The sequence below is a fragment of the Lepisosteus platostomus genome, chromosome 2 (assembly GCF_059453375.1).
Source record: "Lepisosteus platostomus isolate fLepPlt1 chromosome 2, fLepPlt1.hap1, whole genome shotgun sequence".
NCBI lineage: Eukaryota > Metazoa > Chordata > Actinopteri > Semionotiformes > Lepisosteidae > Lepisosteus > Lepisosteus platostomus.
Window position 1 is genome coordinate 55105840 of NC_142612.1, and position 13187 is coordinate 55119026.

Here is a 13187-nt window from a genome sequence, read left to right on the forward strand (position 1 = left end):
AGGAAGTATTTCAGTAGAGGTATAATTCTGATATGCTTTATGACTCATCCACTTCCCCTAAGAGCAATTACGTAGGGAATCAAACATCAGCAACAAAACATGATAGATCTCCTGAAATGAAGCCTAGTTCATACTAGGAGAATTATTCAAATAACTCTTTGCTCAGGCCAGATTTAGGAACTTCATTGTTCTGTTATTAATAGTAAATGTCTGATGGGACAGGAAATCCAGATGAAACTACTAAGAACTGTGTCATACTTTGTGTAAATGGTGTATTTTGACGGTCTTGTTTGTGTCTCATCACTTGGTCAAATGAAACTCTCACAACATGATAGAAAGTCTACAGCATGTTCACATGTAATGTATGACCAGTCTTAAGAGTTGCCCAAAGCAGAAAAAACGATAGTGTATAGATAAGGTTATACTGCATATCTGCCGTTGAGTAATAACAAGGGGAATTTTCTTAAAATTCCCAGGAGACAGATTATTTAAGAAGTTCTTGTTCCTGGGAATTTTAAGAAAATTCCCCTCATGAATATTTTTTTATTTAGGCTGAGGACTCTCACAGCTGAATGTGATGGATGTGAATGTTTTTTTTCATTTAACTTAATGCAAAGCAGTGTGCTCTTTTGCTACTGTGAGAGGTAAGATATTGCAGACTCACTTTTCATCGGAGCCCTTTAAAGTCATGAGTTGAGCCTGCCTATTTAGAGCAGTCTGGGCTGAAAACAGCACTAATCATCATTCCATTTTACACTCCCCTCACAGAATAATGTCTCTGAATTTGCATTTTCCTGTTCTTCAGCCATTTATATTTGCCAAACATATTTCTATTACACTGTCCAGTGTAATTGAGAAAAAGAATGCATCTTTTTTTTAGCTCAATACACAGCAATTCACTGAGGGAGCCAGAGTAATATCAAAGCATGTATACCCTAACCCAAAGTGGCACCATGAGTAGTTCCATTCCATACCAGAGGGTGGTGTTGCAGTCATAGTAAAGTGCAGTGATCTGCTAGTATGCGAGTTTCCAAAATGCGAATTGGCTCATACGCGATTGGTAAATAGGGGAAAGATGTCTGTATAACGCAAAACTCGTGTTGGCTTATACGCAGTTTCATCCCCGACATGTGTACATTTAGCGTCACGAAGTAACGCAACTGAACACGACGGTCCGTGGAGGAATATATATGATGCTCAGTTGTAGATAGATACTTTATTGATCCCGTGAGGGAAATTGCAGTGCAACAGCAACTTTACACAGACAACACAGCCACAGTGTAACGAATGATGCAATAATAATAATAGTACAATACATACAATACAATCAGTACAGTGCACTAAAAGAGTTACTCACAGTCCGGACACACAAAGAACAAACTAGAACAGTACGCAGAAAAATCGTATCACACATATGAATATAAATATAGATATAGATCTAAATATAAATGTATTGCACGGGTCCCTGGCATATATTGCACACACAAAAAAACGGTTGTAAACAGGAAAGAAAAGAAAGAGAACAGATGTAGCAGTAGATGTGTAGATGCATTCAGTCCAGAAACAGGTCAATGTCAGTGTTGCCTCTGCGCAGACGCAAGGTGGATGCGTTGTACAGTCTTTTGGCAGAAGGCAAGAATGACCTCCTGTAGCATCTTACTACATACATTGAAGGACCTGAGCCTCCTCAAGAAGTAAAGTCGGCTCTGGCCCTTCTTATAGATGGCCTCGATGTTCTTAGACCATTCCAGTCTATCGTCGATGTGCACTCCCAGGTACTTGTATGAGTCCACCATCTCCACGCCACTCCTATGGATGTAGACAGGAGTAGGTTTGACCTTTTTCCTCTTGAAATCTACCACCAGGTCCTTTGTCTTTGTTACAAAAAGCCAGCAGCCATATCAGCCTGCAACTCACAACTGGCAACCCACTGAAGCTAAGCAGGTGTGAACCTGGTCAGTACCTGGATGAGAGACCTCCTGGGAAAAACTAAGGTTGCTGCTGGAAGAGGTGTTAGTGGGGCCAGCAGGGGGCACTCACCCTGCAGTCCATGTGGGTCCTAATGCCCCAGTATAGTGATGGGGACACTATACTGTAAACAGGCACCGTCCTTCGGATGAAATGTAAAACCGAAGTCCTGACTCTCTGTGGTCATTAAAAATCCCAGGGCGTCTCTCGAAAAGAGTAGGGATGTAACCCCGGTGTCCTGGCCAAATTTCCAATTGGCCCTTACCAATCATGGCCTCCTAATAATCCCCATCTATGAATTGGCTACATTACTCTGCTCTCCTCCCCACTGATAGCTGATGTGTGGTGAGCGTTCTGGCGCACTATGGCTGCCGTCGCATCATCCAGGTGGATGCTGCACATTGGTGGAGGGGAGTCCCCATTACCTGTAAAGCACTTTGAGTGGAGTGTCCAGACAAGCGCTATATAAGTGTAAGCAATTATTATTATTATTATTATTATTATTATTATTATTATTATTACTACATTCAGTTCCAAGTGGTTCACCCCACACCACTCCACAAAGCTGCTGACCAGTCCTCTGTACTCCTCCTCCTGCTCACCCTTGATACATCCCATAATAGCAGAGTCATCTGAGAACCTCTGCAGGTGGCATGACTTTGAGTTGTACTTAAAGTCTGAAGTATAGAGGGTGAAGAGGAATGGAGAAAGAAGTGTTCCTTGAGGTGCCCCTGTGTTACTCACTACCTGTTCAGACACACAGTTCTGAAGTCTCACAGACTGTGGTCTGCCTGTCAGGTAGTCAGTGATCCAAGAGGTCATGGAGGCATCGACTTACATCACCTCCAGCTTCCTCAGTGATGAGCTGACCAGGGGTCTCAGGTGGGATAAGACCAGCCTCTCCAGTGTCTTCATGACGTGAAAAGTCAGTGCAACTGGTCTGTAGTCGTTGAGGACAGAGGGGCGCCCTTTCTTTGGTACCGGGACCAGGCATGATGTCTTCAGGAGCACCGGGACTCTCTCCAAGCGCAGGCTCAGGTTGAACAGTCGCTGGAGCACTCCGCTCAGCTGATCAGCACAGGCCCTCAGAACTCTGGGACAGATATTATCTGGTCCTGTGGCCTTACCCTGGTGCAGCCTCTTCAGCTCCTTCTTCACCTGGTCAGCAGTGATGGTCAGCCTGGCCTAGGGGATGGTGCTCATAGCGCTTTCAGTGCTGCAGGTGTTAATGGCGGAGGTGTTGGAGAGTGGCAGCTGTGGGAGATGGGTGGGTGAGTAGCTTTTGGGGGTTGTAGCTGTAGGCGGCCATGGTTGTGGGGGGATGGAGGAGGTGTTGGGCAGTCACAGCTGTGAAGGGTTAGGGAGCGTGTGGCTGTGGGGGGATGGGTGTTGAGCCACAGAGGACCCAGAATCAAACCTGTTAAAGAACTGGTTCAACTCGTTGGCCATCTCCAGGTTCCCCTCTGTTGCACCCCCAGCCTGTTTGTCCCACGTGCTGTTTTGGAAGTGCTAATTGGGAGATGCTCCTCAATTTTTGTGCTATTTTCACTAAATCTTCTGCATTGCTGTAAATATGGGTGGACAAGGTGACAAGAATGTGTCTAAGAAGCATGCTTGTGATAAAATTTCAGGTGGTGAACTAAATTTACTGTAGTATTACTCTCCTTATTATAAATTTAACATTAATTGTAAACTGTGCTAAGATTTTTATTAAGATAATTATTAAATTTGGTAAAGCTATGGTTAGGTTTTGAGTGGTCTGTCCCTAACCTTATTTTTCCCCATAATCCCCGTTATTTGATTGCATGATTTTGCATAACATTAGGTTTTACAGGAACACACCTATCGCGTTACAGCAGAGACGCCTGTATAATAATAATAATAATAATAATAATAATAATAATAATAATAAAAACAATTCAGTCCACAATCTTAATTCTGATGAAAGGAGCTTTTTGGAAAATGGCTCATGAATGGCAAGATTGTCCTACTGGCAAGACTCAAGCCAAGTCTATCCCAGAAGCAAAGTGTCACGAACAGTTCTTTCCGGGCCCTATGCAGATAAGACGATCTGGTTGGTGAGGACACAGTAGTGAGAAAATCATGCAGGAGAAGGGTATGGAGACAGGGGGGCGTGTCCAAGGTGAGCAGGTGTCCGGGGGAAGTGAGTCCGGGGCGAACAATCAAAGACGAAATCCAAACGGGTAATTCCAAGACAGAAGGTAGAGTCCAAGGCCAGGGGATCCATCCAGAGAATAAAACCATGAACCGGGTCGGAACCGGCAGGGCGGGGAATCAGGAACAGAAAGTTAAAACCATAATGGAGCCAGACGTAGCAGGACCCCGGGTTCTCACGAAACGGGATTCAATGAGGAACTTCGGGTGACGTCTGCCTCCGGCTTTTAAGGGGGAACAGAAATCAGAAACAGGTGCAGGTAATGGGGCAGAACAAGTAAGGGCTGGAGCGCCCTTAAGAGGAGGAGTAGCGAGTCACTTACATCGTGCAAAGGTTGCACAATGTAAGTGAGAACACATGAGCACTCTTTTCTTGAACAGTACACCTGTTCTGCGAGTCCCATGGTACCTGGTGAAAGGAAAGATTAAAAAAAACTAATCAGACCCAGTCAGCACATCTTTGAGACATGGGAAGAGACCGGCACCAGGAAAAATGCTGCAGGAAAAACAGGCAAACTGCCATGCCAAAGTTTTAGAGATTTTAAGTGGTTTAAGTTCCAAATCAAATCAAAGTTTATCAAATGCACAACAATACAGCGTGCAGCAGTAGTTGCTGGCAATGAAATGTCTTTTCTGCAAGCTCACAAAAATCACAAGAATCACAGAAATCACAAAAACACAAAAATCACAAAATTGAGGTTATGAAAAAAAGGTTTCATAATAATAGATTTAATAGAAACGGAATAAAACTCAATATGAGTAGAGCTGCTATGTGTCCATGGTGTATGCAATATATACAAGTTGTGCGGTTATGCTGAATACAGTGAAAACTGTGTGTCCATGTAGCCATTACAGGTGATTTGCTCAAGGAGCTGCAGGTTGGCTGTTTAGCAGTCTTATTGCCTGGAGGTAGAAGCTGTTCCGTAGTCTGTTGGACTTGGACCGAATGCTTTGGTACCCTTTACCGGACAGTAGGAGGGAAAACAGTTTGTGACTGGGATGACTGGGGTCCTTGAGAATGGACCTGGCCTTCTTCAGACATCTAGCTGAGTAGATATCCTGGATGTTTGGTAGCTCACAGCCGGTAATGAGCTGCACTGACTTCACCACCCTCTGCAGTACTTTGCGATCCCGGACAGAGCGGTTCCCATACCAGGCAGTGATGCAACCAGTCAGGATGCTCTCAATAGTGCACCTGTAGAAGTTGGCCTGGATATGTGATGGCATGCCAAACCTCTTTAGCCTCTTTTCCAGTTTACACATTTAAAACGGGGAAAAATTCAAAATTCTGTTGGGACACATTTTTAACAAAGATAAACTGGAGAAACAAAGAAAAACCATTTTACCACTCCTAACATTGGTCACCAAATGAATCCCCTAACTGATTTGAAATTATTTTGTCATTGTTCTTGCAGTGGTTTTGTATTTACTGTACACTTTCTGGAGTATCTTATGTGTCTGTCTAAACACAGTAAGGACCTACAGACTTCATGTTGCTTCTGAAAAGCGTTTTACTACATTATTTCTGAAGTACAATCAATGAAATGGATTTTTCTCCTGGCATACTGCAGATAGTACATATAGACGCACAATGAAAACACATATAATACACATATAATGGTCAATAAGATTGTTCAATGTACATAATGTTATTTCATCAGTGACTACAGGGTAACAACATACTGAACTGTAATGTGATTTCATAAATACATTCATGGATCTGTGAGCCAGTAGTTTTCTGGTACTGGAAGCCATTGTTTCAAATGAGGAGGAGCCAGGAACCCTTTGATAAGGGAAGAGGAACTAAGTTTTAAGCTTTAAGAAAAAAAAAGCAGTTTTGTCAATCTGCGTACCACCACAGGTAAATACAGAAGTGCAGATTTTCCACTAAGACACTGCTAGACCGCATAGTCCTGCAATTATAATGGGATTACTTTAAGAAAACAATGTCAAGATCTTGGTCAGCTTTTTTCTCCTAAACTGATTCCAGGAGAAAATCTGTGGGTCAGACTCTCAAATACCATAAACAAGAGACAAATGCAGCCAGCCAAACATCCCCAACTAGCTACCAATGCCCAGGATGTTTTGTAGAACATCCCATAGCAGTCTGTCCAGAGGCTGATTATGTCCATGCATCAAATCCTGCCAGGATCTATTAATGTTCAGGCTGGTCATAACTAGTAATCAATTTACATTTTCATTTCGACAGTGTGTCACATTTCATAAAGAAAACACATGATTCTATGATCTCTGTCTTTACTTACATTATCTGTAATCTTCATGTTTGAAATATCTTTAACATTAAAATAAACTTTTTACATTTGTAAATACTTTTGGTATGAGTTTGATTAATTCATCATTCGTGACTTATCATGATACACTCGAGTGATTTTTACTGTGGCATTAAATAAAAGCACTAAAGTGTTAAATTGCCTTGATAGAATTGATTGGGCACAGATGATGAGAAGATTTCATCTGCCGAATTTCAAGTCTGGAGAAAATCAAGAAAAACACAGAAAGGAGCTAATGTAATATCAGGAGAATAACAGTTTTATCTTTGATGTGTTATTGCAACACTTGGTATCTCTTCTGATTCCTTGCAAATTCTGCATGAAGAATATCAACTCATGCTTCAAATTTACATTTTGGGGTCCTCAATGCAGACTAAGCATAAGGAGGAATCATTTGAATACACAGTCAAATCACTCAATCAATAAATTAGTTCACATTAAAGGGGTAATGGTCTATTGGAAAAAGTATGATATGTAAAAGTGAAGGGGTGATGTGTAACTATATGGTCTTAGTGTAATTGTGGAGGAAGTAAATTTACAGTGTTCTAGAATAGCTGTGTTGATTCTTGTATGAGTGATGTAAATTAAATATTGGTATAAACAGTATCTGTTATGTAATGTTTAGTTGTACTGTTTGTGTGTTTTGTAAGTCTCTTTATGTGTAAAACATACATGCTTTGATGCAAGACAGGTTTCTGAGTAAACAGACCAATTAATGCTGGGATCCAAGTGTGGAGAGACGAGGAGAGACTGATGGAGACCTGACTGCACAGCTCTACAGTGGTCAGGTGCTGGTAGCTCACCTCCTGACTTCTTATCTCATCCTATAATGACATTCCAGCAAGGCGCTACAAATCCTCCTGCAATTTGTGTACAGTATCTGTCTTTCTTGGGTTACAATGTCAGAGTTATGCCATGGATACCTTACTCCCAACACTAAAGCAGGGATGAGGGATGAGCTGGAATGGCATGTGGCATCTAGCTCTCCGAGTCCACTGAACAGACACACGTGTGTCCAGGATACATGAGAGGAAAGGGACAAGGCCTCTAAAGCTGAGCTCTTCAAGGAAGTGTATTCACATCTTTGTTGTATTCTTGTTAAGAGTGCTCTTGTCCTTCTTTTTGGGGTGCTGGTGGCTGCAGGAACTCAGCTTTGCTCTGCTACATAGCAGAACACATTCAGTCCCAGGCATGCTCTGCTATTTAAAGGTACATACTTAAAACGTTCATTTAATCCTACCAACTCTGAAAACCTGTATTTAAACTCATATGAGAATTTCATTGGACTGACAGATCATGACAAGGAATGATAGACGTGAAAGCTTTCATAGAAGGTTCCTAATTACAAGGGAAACAGAATATACAGTAGGTGGATCTTTTTTAAACAAGGTTGCTACCCTGTGAATGAACAGGGCATTTATTTTTGACTTAGAGAATCCTGATGGTGATAAAAATCTACTATACAATTCACCTATGGAACAGTACCTTCTAGACGGCCCCCATGGGCTCTTGAGCTGTCTGGAATAGAAGAAAAAGTCAGCATTATAATTTTCTGCACCGGGAAAACACTGTTACAGTCAATACTACCCCCTAGTGTTTCCACAAGGTTACAGTTGGTCATTAGAAAAGTATTCATCTCACAATAATAATAGTAATACTTATAATTAAAATCCAGTGATTTTAAGATGTAGCTTTCTTTCAGCTACAGTCTCCAAATGAAAGGCATTTTATGCTATTCTTTTATTAAACATATAATATGGTATGAAGTCTTTCCACAGATGCAAATGTTCATAAAGAGCTACATCTTTCTTCAGTCATTCCACAGAATATAGCAGCCACCAGTATCCATCATATCCACAGCGTGAAACCCTTCTCTTTCCAAAACCACACCTCCCTGATTCTCAGTCTTGTCAAACCCATAGACAACAGTAGCTCTTTTGCGCCTCTGCAATATTCCAGGCTCTTAAATGTAAGCCTTATTAGAGGGCATGTGGAGGTTTCTTAGTTTATTGACTGTCACAGATATCCAGTCAGAAGCCACCAAAATTAGAAGAGCCTCATGATGGATGTAAGATTGACCCAATAGAAGGCTGGCAGGTGGGCGGTGAGGCTCGCTAGGGCTCTTTATATAGCACTTTACAGGTAATGGGGACTCCCCTCCACCACCACCAATGTGCAGCATCCACCTGGATGATGCGACGGCAGCCATAGTGCGCCAGAACGCTCACCACACATCAGCTATCAGTGGGGAGGAGAGCAGAGTAATGTAGCCAATTCATAGATGGGGATTATTAGGAGGCCATGATTGGTAAGGGCCAATGGAAATTTTGGCCAGGACGCCAGGGTAACACCCCTACTCTTTTCCTGGGATTTTTAATGACCACAGAGAGTCAGGACCTCGGTTTTACGTCTCATCGGAAGGACAGCGCCTTTTTACAGTATAGTGTCCCCATCACTATACTGGGGCATTAGGACCCACATGGACTGCAGGGTGAGTGCCCCCTGCTGGCCCCACTAACACCTCTTCCAGCAGCAACCTTAGTTTTTCCCAGGAGGTCTCCCATCCAGGTACTGACCAGGCTCACACCTGCTTAGCTTCAGTGGGTTGCCAGTTGTGAGTTGCAGGGTGATATGGCTGCTGGCTATCTGTCTCCACCTCTCTTGTTTGGATATAAGTAGCACATAAAGCCTCCCCCTAGGAAGATCAGTGCAGAGGAGCCCAAGCAGATGAATGTGGTCATGCCTAGTTCTACTAGGGAATTATAGAAGTCCCAGATAACACTATTGGCCCATTCAGCAGGCCAGTACAAAGCAGGGCAGGCCAGTAATATTAAACAAAACCCTTGCTGCCATGGAGACCCATGCTAGAGTTGAAGACCCCTCCCACCAGACTGGCTAGCAGTGCCGCAGTAGCCAGTAGGAAGACAATAACCATGAGTTCCTGAGGAGCCTGTACTTCCTGAGTCAACAGGGTCATAGGTTTTGCAATGCATCCCCCAGTGCTCTGGCCAAACAGCTCATCCCCAGCCCCTCCCTCATGAGCTGCTCCACCAATAAAAGCCCAGGGGCTGGGCACAGGGCACTAACAGCTCTGCCCACCACATCCCGAATCACACCCACAAAATAAGTAACAAGTAATAGGTTTATTCCATGCTGAAAAAAACAAGAAAGAGAACACAACGTTTCGGCCGTGGAGCCTTCTTCAGGTGTGAGAGAGACAGGGCAGTAGGCAAAGGTAAAGTAGCGGGAGAACAAAGGTTGGGAGGGAGGAGGAGTGAGAGGCGGGAGCAGGGGACAGAAAGAGAGGCCAATCAAGAGGTGTGAAGTCAGAATGGGTGCAGAGAGGTGTGAAATGAAACTTCCAATGAATGGAGAAAATTTAAAAGAACAGTAATCTGTCGTTAAGGGAAGGGAGAATGTGTGATCCTAGCTGCAGAATAATTTTAGTTTCGGTGGTCTTTCTGATGTATGAGTTCAGAAAACCGTCTTTGAGAACACAGACAGAGAGATTAGAGTGGTCGTGGCCGTCAGAGGTGAAATGAGAAACAATGGGCTTGGAGAGATCTTTAATCTTCACAGCCCTGACGTGTTCTCTGAAGCGGTCTCCGAGTCTCCTTCCTGTTTCCCCAATGTAGATGGCTGGGCATTTACTGCAAGAGATACAGTAAATAAGGTTGCTGGAGGTACAAGATGCTGTCTGGGTGATCTGGAATTGTCCTGAGGGGCCTTGAATGAGTGTGGTGCTGGCTGTGTACTTGCAGGTGATACAGCGAGCTCTGTTGCAAGGGAAAGTGCCTGGTGTGGATGGTTGCTGAGGGCGGTCAAGGGAGCTGTGATCAAGGAGGTTACGCAGATTAGGTGGTCGGCGATATGAGATGATAGGGCGATAAGAAAAGAGGGCCCCATTGGAGGGATCATCCTGTAGGATGGAAAAGTTCTGGTTAATGGTCCTGGGGATAGGAAGTGTGTTAGGGTGGTAAGGAAGCACCAAAGGAATGCGGTTGTTACGGCGGGAGTTCCTGATCTGGTTGATGGTCTGGGGGGTGTTTTGCATGACTACATAAAATAAGTAGTCATGCAAATCACAAGACAGCACCAGAGTCCAGTCCTGAGCTTAAATTTAGGAACCAGGTAGCAAACTAGTTAATGGCACCCTGTAGGGGAAAAAAATCCACAATGAATAACTTCTATCAACAAAGGTTCCTGCACCACACTGCCAAACTATGTTATAGGAGAAAAATAGACTTAATCGGAGGAACTACACAATACCCAAAACCAAAAAGCACAGTAAATTCCATGTCGAATCAAATCAAATCTTGACAAACATCAAACAACTGAAATGCCATGCTGCAATCAAATAAGCTATTGTCCACTGTCAAAACCCCACTTGCATTTCATAGCTTGATGCTGGAAACATAAGACTTCTTCTATTTGTATAGAATATTTTAGGAACTGCGAAAAACATCCAAGGTTAAGAATGTCCAAACCCATTCCTCTATGACTCGACACACCGAATTTCTTTCAAACTGGGAAAAATGGAAGTTTGACTAGAGTTCTTCATTAGTACTTCCTTGGTTGAGTTAAAGAAAACGTTTTCCTCCAAGAACTATAATGTTCAAATTCATATTAAAAATGCTTTAATTGCATGAGCGTGTGATGTCTAAGAAGATGCAATTAAAACAACATTTACAAACACAGTACAAACATATCATTGGGCATTTAATAATAATACAATTTATTTTATATAGCACCTTTAAAAGTTGTTGCTCAAAGAACTTCATAGTAAGAAAAAAACAATGACAGGAGATAACACAGTTAGAGCAAATGTAAACAAGGGTTTAGAATACAGTAAAAGCTGTAAAGGGGTAGACACAAGCATCAGTCAAGCAAAAGTCTTACTTCAGAAGAAGGTTTTGAGTCTGAATTTGAAAATGCTTGGGGAAGGTGACTCTCTGACATCCTTGGGGATAGAATTTCAGAGCTCTGGGATACAGCAGAAGAAGGCCTTGTCACCCAAATGTATATTAATGAGCTTGTGGGACAAACAGGAGACCAGAATGAGACGACTGAAGATTTCAAAATTGGGAGTAGGAAGATAATGTCAGATATGTCCTGTGGTTCCAAACCATGTAGAGACTTTTAGGTCAACATGAGAATTTTGAAGTCAGCACGAATCTGATAGGAAGCCATTGTAAAGACAGAAGGGATCACTTGTACGTGACCAGGTCAGGATTCGGGCTGCTGAATTCTGGACAAATTTGAAGTTTGTTCAGTGTGGACTTAGATACCCCAGCAGCAATCAATTCTAAAGAAAACAAATCTGTTGACCCGCTTTTCAGCTACAGTCAGAGACAACCTTGGATATAGACTGGAGATATTTCTGAAATGGAAGATTGATGTTTTTACCGTATTTTGCACATGTTGGTCAAGCGTCACTGTCATTATCTGTCATTGACTTTACATAGTTGATGGAAATTGCCCAGAAGTATGAATTCAGTCTTGTCGCAGTTTAAATGAAGGAAATGCTCAGTCATCCAGCTTTTTAGGTTGGAGATGCAATTAGAAAGTGTAGAGACAGCCACTTCAGTGTTGGGTATAATATGGATATAGATTTGAATATCATCAGTAAAGAAATTATCATTCAGACCATGTGATCTTAACAGCTGACCAAGTAGGAACATGTAAATGCTGAAGAATAGGTGGCTGAGTATTGAGCCCTGAGGAACACCAGAGTTTACAAACCCAACTTCAGAACTGAAACCCTCGAGAGAAACAAAGTGGCGGCAAACGGCAAGGCAAGAGTTGAACCATTAAAGAGCAGTGTCAGAAACTCCAAACATAGTCTCAAGACGGGATAGTAAGATGTCATGGTTAACAGTGTCAAAATCAGCAATAAAGTCAAGGAGAATAAGGATAGATATAGAACCGGAATTGGAAGCCATAAGAAGATCGTTAGCAAATTTAACCAGAGCAGTTTCTGTGCTGTGTGATTGTGTGAAACCAGACTGGAAGGTTTTGCAGGGCATATTTGCAATGAGTTGGTTGTTTATTGGAATTGAAACAGCATGTTCTAGATTTTTAGGAAGAAAATGTAGGGTGGATATAGAGCAAAAATTGCTCTAGGTTGTCTGGGACCGTATTTGTTTTTATTTTTGGCACAGGGGTAACAGCAGCTGTTTTGAAAGCCATCGATACCATTCCAGTGCTCAGTGACTTGTTTAGGATGTTGAGGACAACAGGACAGAGGGCAGAACAAATTAATTGAAATGAAACAGTAAGGAATGGGGATCTAATAAACAGGTTGTGGCCTTCGTATGTGATCCCAATTTACTAAGACATTCACGTTGAGAGAAACTAGAAGGAAGGGAACCAGCAATCTAGGCAAGCAGGAAGGAGGTGTAGGAAAAACGTGTGTGGAGGAGATAATGTGAAGTTGGATGATGTCTTAAGAAAGTGTTGCAAGGCTAAGAAGAAGCAGGTAATATGATAGAGTGGTTTGGCTTAAGCTGTCTATTGATGGAGGAGAACAGGTCACTGGGATTGCTATGGTTGCTCTCGATTTCAGAGAAGTAGCTGGAACTAGCAGACTGTGCTTCCTTGTACTCAGTCAAGCTCTCCTTCCAAGACGTACATTCCAATCCAAAAAACGCCCCCTACATTCTATTTACTGAGAGGCTACCTTCACTGAGTGCAGTTGTTCAGTATACCATGGGGCAGAGGGAGTAAAGAAGATTGTTAAGAGGCGCTAAGGTG